This window comes from Gopherus evgoodei, chromosome 3, assembly GCF_007399415.2.
Source record: "Gopherus evgoodei ecotype Sinaloan lineage chromosome 3, rGopEvg1_v1.p, whole genome shotgun sequence".
Classification (NCBI taxonomy): Eukaryota; Metazoa; Chordata; order Testudines; family Testudinidae; genus Gopherus; species Gopherus evgoodei.
The window spans coordinates 87,745,407-87,760,948 of record NC_044324.1 but is presented as its reverse complement, the minus strand read 5'-3'; the positions used below and the strand labels follow the sequence as shown (position 1 = coordinate 87,760,948).

Here is a 15,542-nt window from a genome sequence, read left to right as displayed (position 1 = left end):
TAATCAAATAGCATGTATTTAAATACAGCTAAATGCAGAGATACCTAGGAAAACAGAATGTAGGCCCTACTTACAGAAGAGAATCCTGGAAACCATGAATATGAAAAGGAGTTATAGGTTATTAATGATCATTAACAGAACATGAGCTTGCAGTTGGATATTGCGGCAACAACAGCTAGTATGATCTTTTGAAGAATACCCTGGAGCATAATTAGCAGGAGTTGGGAGGTGATGTTACTGACATATATAGAGCACTGGTGGGACCATTGCTGGAATTGGTGGACCACTATTCCCAGGCCTGGTGTCCACACTTTGAAAAGGATGTTGAAAAAGTGGAGATGGTTCAAAGAAAAGAACTTCAAAAATGATTTGTAGTCTGGAAAACTCACCTTCCAATGAGATTATCAAAGAGAAGATTCAGAGATGACTTAACCATGGTCTATAATTACCTATGCAGGGAGAAGATATCAGATACTAGAGAACACTTTAATTTAGCAGATCTAATTAAGTCAGAAGTTCAAACTGGAAATAAGATGCAATTTTTTTTCACAGTGAGAGTTTGGAACAGATGACTAATAGATGTGCTAAATTCTCTTTTACTTGGAATCTTTGAAGCAAAATTGGAAGTCTTTTTAGAATATACACTCTAGTTCAACTACCAGTAATTGGGCTAAATGCAATGAGTGAAAAATTATGTTCTATGGCCTGTGCTATACAGAAAGTCAAACTAGATGGTAACAGCGGTCCCTCTGGGCTTAACATTTATCAATCCTTTAATCAGATATTGCCCATACTATTGTTCTTGATTCTTTCTTTAAAATATTTGCATGAAAAAGGATACCTATTTTATAAGAATTCATCTGCTCCTTCTGTTTACTCCTCACCTCAAATTAAACAGCCTAGTTCATGAAATCACAATGATCTCATCTCTACTTTCCTAAGATGTCAATTAGGAGTAGGAGCTGATTGACACTTTAGCAACAAGTCTGAGCTCTCATGTAAATACAAGCAAATGTAAGGCAAGGTAAATTTAAGAAACTTTATATAGATGCAGAATCATTTCTGCTATAAATTGAAGATTTTTTCAATTTTTTTCTGACGCCAGCAGCAGTCTCTATGTCCTTGGTGGATGCTCTCTTGCTAGTCAGATTTTAAACGGCTTCCACTTCTGGTGCACTCCTCTGCTGATTAGTAGAGTTCAGGGGAGATAACATTTAATAAAAACCAGAATTTACAAGTATTATGAATTATTCATTACATTTTCAAGATCTAACTTTGGCAGTCGCTAAGTGACTATCTGTCAGCGCCTTCTTGTGGAAGATTTAGGGGGAAATGTAGTGGAAATGCTACATCCCCACTGTACAAATGGTGTTAAGAGCACATGAAGGGAAACTCTGTGCCAACAAGCACACTCCTCTATGGTGAATGAGCACAGGAACATGCAGAGAGAGATTATGGGAGAGCTGAGAGTAAGGCCTGCAGGTCAATGCATTGCACTGATCCAGTACCTAAGCCCCAAACAGAAAAGAGCTCTTCCCTCCTATGATCTGCAGAAGAAAGGTGTGATCATGCTTCAAAGGCAGCTCAGTCAGCTGGAGATGATGATATTGTTCCTCAGTCCTAGAATGTTTGTTCCAAACAACAGGATTTGGCCCTTTAAAGGACAGTCACTGCACGGGATTGAGCTGATGACTTATAGCTTCAAAGTGGCTGACAGATGGTTGGAGTCTGGCTGCTTGAGCTCCCAGTAGGCTATAATGTACAGCAATAGCGAGGGTCAGTAAAAGGGTGTTAGATAATAATAAGGGCAAGGATCTATGGAGAGATGAAAGATCAATCAGAGAAAATTGGGCAGTAATGCTTTGAAAACTTTGCTCGGAGCTCTTTTTCATTTAGCATTCCCATTCACACTTGAAAACACAAACCACAAAAGTAAAAGAGATCCAGTTCATTGCCTTAAAATAAAGTAACACTATTTCTGTATTTAAGGATTATACAAATTACTCACAGAAATGGTAAGTCAAGAGTTTAACCTTAGAAGGAATGGAAACATTTGTGCATGTGACATTGATGCAACCTATGATTAAAGGATCATTTCTGAATGATCAGGCAGCCTTACAATACATTTTCCCCCCTCGTTTGTTAAACTTCGAAAATTAAAACAAATTCTTTTAAAAAAAAATCTACCCTCCCCCCCACACACACTGGTCAGCACATATCAAAACAGAAAAAAAAATGTTTTTTTTCCCCACAGAAAACATGAATTATTTAACAATTTATTTTTCATGCAGATTTCTTACTTTTCTCTTTTTTTTTTCCTTTTAGAAATAATAACCACTGGTACGCAGAGCTACATTTCTATCACCTCAACTTGTTTTAGGATTGGAGGCAACATCTTGTAGATGGGGAGAGGAGCCCAAGTGTCTGAGGACACGTCAGATACAGAGGATCGCATCTCTTTATGCCTTTTCTTAGGGAAACATGGTACCAATATGCCCACCCTTTTTGTATTTTCAAATCTGACTGGTGGACAGATGTGATTTCCAATACTCTAGTAGCATTTCTTTCACTCTCAGTTGAGACCCAGAGGAGATTTGAGTACTAGGAATCTGTGTGAAGAGGGGCTAATGGGGGAAGGCTGTTAGGTTACACAATTCAAATTCTAAAAATATTAAAATGCAGGGGAGAAGAAAAAATTAAACAGGAATTGAGGCTGGATAGATTTCCCCTCTAGCAGAATTATCTTCAGTGACTGAGCCCCTATGGCTTACCATGACACACTGTTTAGAAATGAATTATTATAAATAACTATTAGATATTCTAATGGGTCAAAACCATTTAGAAACTGGATTTGGGGTTCTGGAAGGAAAACTATGATAAGCTCTGTTGTCATATTCCTAAAGAGAATGGATATTATTTTTGTAGCATCTTCTATGATTTTCATACATAATTGCATTTTCTTGTCAAAATACATGATATTTGACAACTTGTGACAACACATGGGTTTATATAATATTTTTGTCCAAATGTATGTGAGTAAGAAGAGCTAAACTTCTTGAGGTGGTTTGGTTCCATCATTCCTTTTACCAGCAAAGGACAATACACGAGGAAAGTCTAATTCTCAACAGGAGCAGATTAATTAAAAGCAACGAGGAAGTGTCAGAGGAAAAGAAATTGAGTGTATAAATGTTTTATTCCTGGCTCACAGTCTTTCATTCCCTCCCCCCCCCCCCCGCGATGAAAACAACTGAATGAAATATATCAATTTTTGTGGAAGAGTTCATATACATATCAACACGGATGTTCTAATTACCATATTGAAAACAAACTTTTAGATTCCCCATTGGTCAGTACCACATGGGTGGTAACAGCTGTCACCACCTACTGTTTGGTGGAAATGTAAATTTGAAATATTTTTCTTATGTGTAATACTTTACAGACCATTCTACTTGTAAGTTAATTTTCAAACAGATGTGCCAGGACCGAGTTATCCACATGCACTAGCACTAGCATTGCCTTGCAACAAAATCAGCTATACCAAATTACGAATATTTAGAACATTGTTTTCTCACCATGCCTTTCAATGTGATGGATGGTGAGTATGTCATTGATTAGAGCTGGTGGGAAATGGTTTTCCTGTTCTGCAAATTTTTTTAGATTTCAAATATTTTTCCATGCTGCATCAGGACAAAACTAAGACCCTTTGAAATTATTTGAAAACAACGCAGAGAGATAAAATAAACACCCCAGAACAGCCAACAGTTCAGTAAATCAGGCACTCACTTGGACTGTGGAAGTCCCAAATTCAACTCACTAAACTGCCTTATTCAGATCAGAGACTTGAATCTGGATTTTCTATATCCCAGGGTAATGCCTGGACTACTGGCTATTCTGAGGAGGACCTCTCCCTCTTAAATTCTGTTCTGAACCTGGACGCTGTTCCTGACAAAAAAAATAAATAATTAAAACTAGTTTGTTCTCATGAAAAAAAGCCACTTTAAAATTAATCAAAATCTCCCAGCAAAAATTGTTTTGTCAAAAAAATTCCCAACCAGCTCTATCAACGATATTTTATCTGCCTGTGGGGGAAAAAAATAAAAAAAGAAGTACGTGCCCTGGACATGTATACAGCTAGAATTTTGCAAGACTGCATTAAACCTTGCCTCTGTGAATCATGAAGATACAATGATATTTACACCTCTTCAGAAAACAGTTTCCCATGTTTGTGAATTCCTAAGTGCTTCTCTTGATAGGAGACGTAAGTGAAAGGGCACAAAAATAACTTTTTTTCGTAACACACAATTGGCTGCAAAATAAAGTCCCTCTACACAGAAGGACAGCCCTTACCGACAAACTAGATAGAAAGTTTTCCAGCTGATCACTATTTTGTTTTTTGCTGGGTAAGGTGTATTTTTTTATTACTGTACTGTGGGAAAGGTGGCAGATTTACAACCCAAGTGAATGAAGTCCTCCATTTATCCAAGGAGCATGCATCATTGCAAGCTTCTCAGGACTGCCCTACCCATGTTATTCAACCCTGACCTTGGGAACCACCACTGAGTTGAAGGAATAGTTCAGAGTCTCCATAATCTGTTCATTTCCTGGCTCTCTTGAGATTGCCAACAAAAGAGTCAATTTGTCATAACTGTTCTGTTGTCTTTAGTGATGTAGACATATATGTAGTCTATATAAGACAAAGCCCCAAATATCAGGACTGTCCCTATAAAAATCGAGACACCTGGTCATCCTAATCCCATTAGTAATCCCCTAAATCATCCAGTCCCACAAACTACATTTTTATAGCACACTAAACACTTGGTTATTTTATAATGGCAGGAAATGAAAAGAAAAATCACAGCTATCATGTGTACCCCAAGGGAAGTTTCAAATCCACCCAAACATTGGGGGTCCTGCTGATTCACACACAGAGCTAACTACACTAAAGCAAGCATCCCTTTGACACTGTTACCCATTCAGGCATATAACTTTACATGAGGTATAATCTACAGATGACAAGAGTGTTATTTCTTTCCTTTTATGCCCATAGTACAAGTATCAACAAATCTATGTATTTACGCACAGAAAAATAAAAGTATAAATACAGTATTTGCAACACTAAATGCAAGTGACTGACAAAAAGGTCCCTAAAAGCCCATTTGTCTGGCAATGTGGGAAAATCCATACACAATATACATTATCAAATTAAATGGGCCCAACAGTAATGGGAAAACACAGCTCCTTAAAAGCATATTTAAAAAAACCCACATTCACAACCGATTTAGGGAGAGAGACATTTTATCTAATCAGATATTGATTAGTTAACTGTGGTCAAATTCCACTGACAGAATGCTTTAATATCAAGCTTTGCCTCGCAATATTTTGAATACAGCCACAGCAGTAGCAGCAGCAACAGCAGGAGAAAGCTTCAGAATGAAGATGCAGTACTCTCTGGGTTGCCCATTTTCCAACTTCCTTCTGTCAGAAACTGCCAGATTGCTTTCAGGCTATGACTTACAGAGAGTGGAGAGATAATAAGCTGAAAGTGAGCAATTTTCTAAGAGAAAAAATGAGATGAGGGTGAGCATCCAACAGCTGCCAATCAGAATTACATGATAGTATGAGGGTACTTACCTGACAGTCGATGAATGACAGACTAACAGGTCTCTACAATTCTTCAATCAGCCCTTTCATAGATAAATTACTTTTTTTTTCCCAGTGATCCAAAATATGAAATGGAAGACTTGTCTGCTAGTGTTCAAATTCTCTCTCATAACAAATGGAAATGGGCAATCAAATACATACATAGTCAGACTCCTGATTAAGTTCTCCTGCCTTATCTCAATATACCTGCAATGTTTTACAGAATAATTTGAAGAAAATTGTCCATTATGGGCTTTTACACACACACACACACACACACACACACACACACACACACACACACACACACACACACACACACACACACACACACACACACACCAGAGTAACAAGTTCCTCAATGGCAGCTAATGTTTTAGTTCTGTTTCTCAGTATATCTGAAGAAAATGCTCAACTGCAGAAAAATAACATACTCCATTCATCTTAGGAGTAAGGTAAATCCTGAAGGCTCAGCAGCAGTAATGCTCTTATGATCCATCTTAAAGAATTATTTTAAGAATTTGTTCTTCATCAGAATTAAAGTAATTTCTCCATGCAATCTACCATATGCTTCACCTGTCTCACACAACCCATTGCTATTTTTAATTTTACAGCAACCATTAAAGTTTGTCTATTGTGAAACTGTAATGGATTTTAATGTGAAAGATCATATAGTTCTGTACTACACTCTGTACTGAGAGTTCATGAAATATATATACAAAACACATATACCTATTGTGACAGACCCAGACCAGTGCGGTACAAGAGTCTGGTAGAGGGCAAATATACTGGTCACTGGATGAGTAGTTTGCTGTTCCCTGAGTGACAGAGCAAGAATTTGTTCTTCATCAGAATTAAAGTAATTTCTCCATGCAATCTACCATATGCTTCACCTGTCTCACACAACCCATTGCTATTTTTAATTTTACAGCAACCATTAAAGTTTGTCTATTGTGAAACTGTAATGGATTTTAATGTGAAAGATCATATAGTTCTGTACTACACTCTGTACTGAGAGTTCATGAAATATATATACAAAACACATATACCTATTGTGACAGACCCAGACCAGTGCGGTACAAGAGTCTGGTAGAGGGCAAATATACTGGTCACTGGATGAGTAGTTTGCTGTTCCCTGAGTGACAGAGCAAGGGCTGCACTAGAGTAATCAGGAACCTGCTAGAACCAATTAAGGCAGACAGGCTGATTAGAACACCTGCAGCCAATCAAGGCAGGTTAATCAGGGCACCTGGGTTTAAAAAGGAGCTCATTTCAGTTTGTGGTGGGCATGTGAGGAGCTGGGAGCAAGAGTCGCAAGAAGCTGAGAGTGTGCCTATGCTGCTGGAGGACTAAGGAGCATAAGCATTATCAGACAACAGGAGGAAGGTCCAGTGGTGAGGATAAAGAAGGTGTTTGGAGGACTCCATGGGGAAGTAGCCCAGGGAGTTGTAGCTGTCATGTAGCTGTTACAGGAGGCACTATAGACAGCTGCAATCCACAGGGCCCTGGGCTGAAACCCGGACTAGAGGGTGGGTCTGGGTTCCCCCCAAACCTCCCAACTCCTGATCCAGACACAGGAGGAGTTGACCCAGACTGAGGGTTCCACCAGAGGGGAAGTTCACTGAAGTGTGCAAATCTGCCAATAAACGCAGGACCCACCAAGGTAGAGGAGGAACTTTGTCACACTATGCAAGCATTCAATAGTTTTAATATTACAACCTGTTGTTAGTGATTATATTTTCAATTAAAGGTGGCATTCTTTTAAGATGGATATTTAGTTTGGCAGGAATTCAATTTGTTGCATAAACTAGTTTACAGTAGTGAAGCATTCATTTTGTCCAAATCCCTCATCATCGGACTATCCTGCCTAGAGCACACCTGACCTCCCCTGCAGCAAGACACAGCATGACAGTTAAGACACGTGCACCCTCTGCATTAATTTTGTCTCTCAAGTAACTTAGTAACTTCACTTCAGGCTCTTCTCTCTCAATAAAACCCCTCTTGGGGCTGATTTATTATTAAAACCTTGTGCAAAATAGTCCATAACAAAAGTCCCATCATAAAATCAATTCATCACCCCTAGTGCAAATAGACATTTAGATCACTGGACACCTTGTCCCACAATGCCTCTTATATCACACTCTAACACTTTCAGCCATGTGTGGACTCTTCATCAGCCCTCTTTTGTCCCTAGAGAGCCATCCTAGTCTTTCCAACTAGAGTGCAATCTCACTCTTCCAGGGGGAATCCCCTACAATCTCTCTGCCGGGAGCATCCTTGCTAGGAGAGACTCCTTCACTCTCTCTGGCCCTCTCACAGCTCCACTGGGTCCAGTCTCTGCTCCTGGAGATGTCAGCAGATGGGTCCAGCAGATGCCTGGTCCTGTCTTTAGCCTTCTTTTCCCAGGAACTAGCTACAGATTCCTTCCAAGACCTTCCCTGACTGACTCAAACAGTGCTGTAAAGCAGCCCTCATTTACCAGGTCTCTCCTCCCTTAGGACCAGGTGCCCTCTTTTAAGCCCAATTAATTGGCCAAATTGGAGCATACTGATAAGGCACAGGTGCAATGGCCATGCTCTTACTTAAAAGGTCAGCATCATCCCTTTTCTTCTCTTTCCACCCCAACCCCAGCATGCTAACACGTGACTTCTGCTAAGATCTCGGCACAAACTACTAAGGTTACTACACTTGCCTCTCACAGCAATGGAAATGCACCATGAGATACAAAATGCTGTTGCAATATCTTCCACAAGTGCAGCCATTATTGCAGCTAACCTTTGCCCCTTATCTTTCTTTTTTTAACTCCATTTCCTACTTATTAAAATAGGAAATTGAGCTGAACTAGAGGCATGATGCCATAGAAGCATTTGGAATAGAGGGCAATACTGAGATTCTCCCCAGCCAATAGACACCTGTTCTCAGGGTTTTATAGAGCATTAACTGGCAGGCTACGTATGGCATAGAACATACCAGAAGAGCAGGCTTACAATTTAGTATAGCTTTGAGAACTGCAAAATATTCCCAAGTAGAGTGCTCAAATGAAACCTCTGAACATCTCTGAACACACAGGATGAAAGGAGGGAATCCAACAAATCCCTCTTAGGTATTAATACATATTACTTATTAAGGGGAAGTATTGACAGCTGATTCAGAAAGAGAGCTACATGTGCCAATTGGCCAGAGGAAAGAAATGTGAAAAGGCGAGGAAAAGAAAAAAGTGATTGTGCAAAAGCTAAGGAATACCCCATATTCCTTGCTGTAGGCAAGGGTCTTGTCAGAAAAAAATAATACTATTTAATAGCTATATAGTACTTTACATTTTCAAAACATTAAACAAACATCAATGAATCCTAGCAGTACCCTTATGAAATAGATAAGTGATATCTCAATTTTATGGATTGTGAATCTGAGGTAAAAGAGGGGTAAGTAATGTTGCCCAAAGTTATCAGTTGAATCACTGGTTGAGAAGCGATTTGAACTCATGAGTTTTGGACTCCCTGAATTCAATCCACTAAACTTTGGTGGGTTTACTAAACTGAATATAATACAAAATAGGCTAATATAGTTTCTAGTGCACTGTGCAGATTATTGGTAGAGTTCATCCAAATGACAAAAATAAATGGCTGACTCCTGATAGAGAAGGCATTACATCTGTGCTACCTTGTGGTCACCTTCATGTCCAAAGTAACAAAAAGCCTGACTATCTCCTCCTAAACACTGCAGTTCACATCACAGTAGTTAAGGGCTACAATGGGAAGCAGGAATTACAACTGCTACCTACTGTGTGACTTTAGTTAAGTATTTCCTCTTCCACTCCTAAGAAGGATGCAGGTCTCTCAATTTATGCCAGGGTAGTCTATGCCTATCAATTTACTCTACGAGATGTCCAAAAAAGCAGCATACTCCCAGCTGCAGATTCCTATCCCTAACAGATGACTGAATACAAAAATATATTCCCTATAAAATGTCCAAATTACATAATTACAGAATAGTCACTGAGGACTCTAAAGAAGCCATGATCTAGTCACTAAATAACATGTATTTTCACATAGCTAATTACTCAACAGTCTCTGATTACAGGCTATCAGGTAAATATATAATTAAGGAGCACTTTTTTTTGTACTATAAGTATTATATACTGTAATATAATACCAAGGTCATTCAGCCATAAGATATGGATGGATGAAAGGTTTGTGTAAGAATCCAAAGCCCTTTGAACCAGGCACAGCTAAGTAGGCAGGACTGAACTTTCATTTTAGGAAAGCAGGCTTGACAGAGTCTATGCTGCACCTGGTGTGTGAGACACAAATGGGCTGACCACAGGGAAGTGGAGGAGGGTTAGCACACCCCTTCCAGGAACTGTGAACAATGCGGGGTAAATTCACTCAGGTTATAGCACCTCTACAAAGGTACCACCACCTGGAGGGGCTCCCATAAACTGGTTCAAACTAAAAAGAACAGGAGTACTTGTGGCACCTTAGAGACTAACAAATTTATTTCAGCATAAGCTTTCGTGGGCTACATCTGACTTCTTCGGATGCATAGAATGGAACACACAGACAGGAGATATTTATACATACAGAAAACAAGAAAAGATGGAAGTACGCATACCAACTGGAAGAGTCCAATCAATTGAGATGAGCTATCATCAGCAGGAGAAAAAAAAAAAAACTTTGAAGTGATAATCGAGTGTCCCCAGGTGATGTTCTGGAACTGCTCCCCACCAAGCCAGTCAGGACTTTGGGGAGCCTCCTCTCCCTTGGAGCAGACTGTCTCCAGGGCAAGAAGCTCACACGGCTTCACTTCCTGGCAGGGGCTGCTTCAGGCACCAGCACATCAAGCGCATGCCTGGGGCAGCAAGCAACGGGGGGCGCTTTGCCGGTCACCACAAGAGCGGCAGGCAGGGTGCCTTTGGTGGCCTGCCTGCGGAGGGTCCGCTGGTCCCGTGGCTTCGGCGAACCTCCCACAGGAATGTTGCTGAATCCGCGGGACCGGGGACCTCCCGCAGGCAAGCCGCCGAAGGCAGCCTGCCTGCCGTGCTTGGGGTGGCAAAATACCTAGAGCCGCCCCTGCCTCCTGGGTCTCTCCTTGGAGCATTCAGCATCCTCTGCCCTCTGTGCGCTTCCCACAGCGAGTCCGCCCAGGTGGGGCCCTGGGGAAGCCACTGGTTCAAACTAGATTCTCCAGAGACCAATAGTCACAAAAAGGATTTTTGGGTCAGCAGCCTGAGTTTAAACTGACTCGGGGCCTTCTTTCTGATCCAGCAAATGGACAGGCCCTGGAGAAGGTCTGAAAAGGCTGGCACCTGACAGAGCACAATGCTGCAGTCCGGGATGACCTGTGGTAATCATACGAGCATTTATGTAAATTCTTTTATTGTTTGAATATATTTTCACCTTAAGAATAAATGTGCCTACTTGACTAAGGCTATGTGTTAACTTATAGTCCTAGGCACTTGTGCTGTTTATAGCCTCTGAAAAGAGATCAAAGTGCAGATGCAGACAATTTAGGCAGTCTGGCTTGCTGCGGAAACAGAGTGTAGACAGAGGACTGTGCAGCCTGGGAAAATCCAAGTCAGGAGGGATGGCTGGGCAGCTTAATGGGTGCCTTTGGTGGACTATGGGAGAATTAAGATGCAGTTGCCTTGAAGTGCAAGAAATCAGACAACTAATAATAGCTGGGCATATAAAATGCTTGAAAATATCTCTGCAATATGAAGTTGTACACATAGCTAATCTATGTAATTACTTGAACTTATTACTGCCATGCCTTACCCTCCTTCTCTGCTACTGTTTTCCACTTGTTATGATTTACTTTAAATTAGGGCTTGTCTACACATGAAAACTGTATCTGTTATACCAGTATAATTAAACCAATATAATGATACAACGATAACTCCACAGGTCGGCATGCTTATTAAAATATAAGAGTAGCTTTTCTGCAGTTTAGCTGAAATTCCTGCCCAAGTGACATAAGCTAAAGCAAATAAAAGGTCTTCACGCCAGAATATGAGGGCCCACACAGGGAGTTATAGCAGTGTGATCATATCCGTTTAAATCCACACCTTAGTTTACACTGGTATAAAACACTTCTGTCCAGACAAGCCCTTGGGCTTCTATTGCCTCTTCTGATGAGTTTGTACAGCACCGAGCTCAATGGAGCCCTGTCCTTGATTGGTTCCTTTAGATGCTACTGCAAGACAAACAATAACAATAGATAATAAATAACATGTATAATAACCCAAGTATTCTTACTAAAACCTACTTTATAATAAAGGGAATCAATCAATCTTCTACTGTGGATTTTGAATGCCAGCCTAAACTCAAAGTGTTTTCACAAACTAAGAGGGATAGAAAAGCAGTATGGTTACACACTAGGTGCCTGATCCCACAAACACGCAGCACGTGTTCAGCTTTACATGTTACTAGTCCCATTGAATTCAAAGGAACTATTAATGGAAGCATGTGCATGAGTGCTTGTAACATCAGGGCCAAGGTTTTGAATCCTGTTTGAAAACCCTGTATGAGTTCATTTTAAAAACATGTTTCTGATTAAACCAGTTTCTGATATGTGTTTACTGCCCATTGTTCATTAGGGTTGCCAATTTTGGTTGGATGTATTCCTGGAGGTTTCTTCGCATGACATAATCTTTAATGAAAGATTAATCTTTAATTTCTAGAGACTCCAGCCCAATCCAGGAGAGTTGGCAACCCTACTGTTGACAGCATCAGTATATTTTAAAATGACTGTACTAAACAAACAAAGAAAAAAAACACATATCAAGCCTAGAGAGACAAAATGGTTTGGCACTAAACTATGTGGGAAACCCATTTAGCTGAAAATATGTTCAAATTGGTTTCAAAACTGTGTTCTCTAGAACAGTGCAAAGACCTATATATAGAGAGCTGTATTTTCTAAAAATATTAGCAGTGTATGTGGCTCGCAGTTCTGAAGACTCTGAGCACGACCAGTATTAGGGTCAGGTAGCACTAGAGATTACAAGACCAGTTCTTTACCAGTATGGTCCCTCTGCATGGTTAGAGTGCTGCTGTGCTCTGGCAATTCCAAGCTAGCCGAGGCTCCTGGGGAACCATAGCTAGCCAGTGCAGATTAAGACAAGATAGGAACAGGGAGTCATAACCAGCTCCTTTGTGCAATTTACATGTAGGTCTACATGTTTGAATTCTATGCTCTTGAAACATATATATTATGGTCACTATCTGCATTTGAAGTAGTTGACTTCTGACCAGTATTTAATAAGTAAATAGACCTATCTATTTTTTTAAATAGCGATTCAACGTTATTCAACATAATTTGCTCTAGAGAGCAGGATAATCCTTGCAGAACAACTGAAAGTTTAAGGCTCCCAACTATATGTGGAGAAATCACAGCTGCGGTTTTTATTTTCCGAGAATCACGATTGTACAATGTATTTGCCAAGAAATCATAGGTTTAAAGACTGAATGTGAAACATGCAGGAGGGGGGAGGAAGGGGGGAAATATATGCAGACTTCTTTCCCTTAGCAACTCTAAGATAATATTGTGAAGCAGAACCTGTCATCAACAGATGTAAGGCAGTGGCATTCAGACTCTAGTGATTTTTAACTGGTCTTGTTCATCTTTGTAATTCAGCTGCAGTGTTAGTCAGATACAGATCAAGAATCCATTTCACTCTGGGATTTACCTGTGACCATCACAAGTACTGGCTTACAATGCCTATACTCCACAGACAGGGAAAGGGCTCCCCCAATTGGGTAATTCATTCTGAACAAACAGAATAACTTGAATGAGGCTAGTGTGCCCACTGGGATATGGGTTTTGGATACATACCAGTGTATGCACAAAGACATCCAACAGTGAGTCTGAAAAAGAAAGTAAGTAGTGATGAGCCCCCATATGTTATGATGATAAGGTCAGGCACAGAGCAGGACTGTGCCAAACACTATAATTCTCTACAAAGAGATTAGGAGAATGACATGGTTTTCCCCTGAAGGATTTCCCCTATAATTACTTTTAGATTATATCATCTGTCTTCATGTATGATCTTTTAAATGTATATCGTTAGCTTATCTGAAGTTTTGTCTCCCTAAAGGATGGCCTTCATCTGCAAAGTGTTCTGCCTCTTTGGCCACCACTGCATTAAAGAAAAATGGAAATGCAGGAATCATGAATAGAGTAGTCAGTCTGATTACCATTTACTCTTCAACAGCAAATAGGAAGTATAACAAATAGTTCTAATAAAAATAATACTGAGCTCTTAAATAGCTGTTTTCATCGATAGATCTCAAAGCGCTTTACAAGAGATCTAGTATTTCTGTGTCCTCATACTATGTCATTGCTACAATTCCCATTGGCATTTCTATTTTGTTACTGAATATCACCAAAGGAGAAGATGCAATCTGAGGTTCCTAAATCAAAGATGAGGCAGGACAATGTGGAGATAGACGAGGATGGCACTGCACATTATTGCAAACTATCCAGAGGCTAAACTCTTTTGGACAGTGAGCTGCAAACGACCCAACTATCCTGTCTCCATTAATTAACACTGTCCTTTCACTTTTTATGTGTTTGGAGGAGGTGAATGTAAAATATAGCAGCAGAATTGTTTGGATTTCACGTGTCGTGCTATAAAGCAATTGTCTCTAGTGCTGAAGAATTTGAAATTTAAGAAGGAATGTTAATGAAGTGTTGATTATGTTGCTATAATTTAAAAAAAAAACAACAATCAGAAGTCAGAGTAACTGGAAAGGGGACTGCTGCCCAGCTAGTAAAGTCCCATTGAGAAGCTAGGCAAAAATAATCTCAGGGCAGGTCTAAACTACCGTTCATGTCAATATAATTTATGTCATTCAGGGGAAAGGGGAGTGAAAAAACCACCCCCTGAGCAATGCAAGTTACACTGACCTAAGTGCCAGTGTGGACAGTGCTATGTTGGTAGGAAACACTCTCTTGCTGACATAGCTTCCGCCTCTCACAGTGGAGTAATTATGCCTATGGGAGAGTTCTCTCCTGTCGGCATAGAGCATCTTCACTAGATGTGCTACAGCTAGGGTGACCAGTGTGAAAAACTGGGAGGGGGGTTGGGGGTAATTGGAGACTATATAAGAAAAAGATCCAAAAATCAGGACTGTACCGATAAGATCGGGACATCTGGTCACCCTAGCTACAGCAGGGAAGTTGCATTAATGTTCTGTGCCAATGTAGTGCTTCTAGTGTAGACTAGCCCTTAGAATAAACGGTTTGGGGCAGTCAAAAAAAAAAAAAAGTACATGACTGGTTTACTTCAGTTGAGCCTTCACGTTTCCTGTTTACTCATCAGGAACAATTCTCCTTGGGAAGGTGAAAATAGTCCTAAACATCAAAAAGGCCAATCTGCTCTGGTCAGAACCATTTTCTCCCAGGAGAACATTTACCCCCCCCTCATCACCACCTATACCTACATCTTTTCACATGAGGGACAGACTTTCTAACAGCTACAATTGGGTCCAGCTGGGAGCTTCCTGATTCCTACTGCCTGTATATTGCTGGGGGGGGGGTTAGTAATTTTCTTTATGCCCACATGAATTATTATGTACCTTCTGCTGGATATATATATACACACACACACAGAGCTGTACCCAGGGTACAGTGAATCAGAGTGACTGCCCTGGCCTTCACACTATAGGTGAAACAGGAGGCAGGCTGGTGGGCGGGTAGGGAGGAGCTCCCCTACCAACCACCCCCTCCTCCCAGAACCTCCTGTCCACTGGCAGGCACCACCAATCAACACCTCCCCCTCCCTCCCAGCGCCTACCGCTATTTCTCAGCATCTGGATGTGCTGGGGGGAAGGGAAGAGGAGCGAGGGCACAGCATGAATAGGGATAAGGCTTAAGAAGTGTACACCTTAGCTGTCAGTTAGAGG

At 40.5% G+C, this 15,542-nt stretch overlaps 1 protein-coding gene across 4 annotated transcripts in view; it reads right to left on the bottom strand.

The window, feature by feature from the left end:
- GRIK2 (glutamate ionotropic receptor kainate type subunit 2) overlaps positions 1–15,542 on the bottom strand; it is a 598,580-nt gene that overhangs the window by 70,186 nt on the left and 512,852 nt on the right. The window lies entirely within an intron of this gene.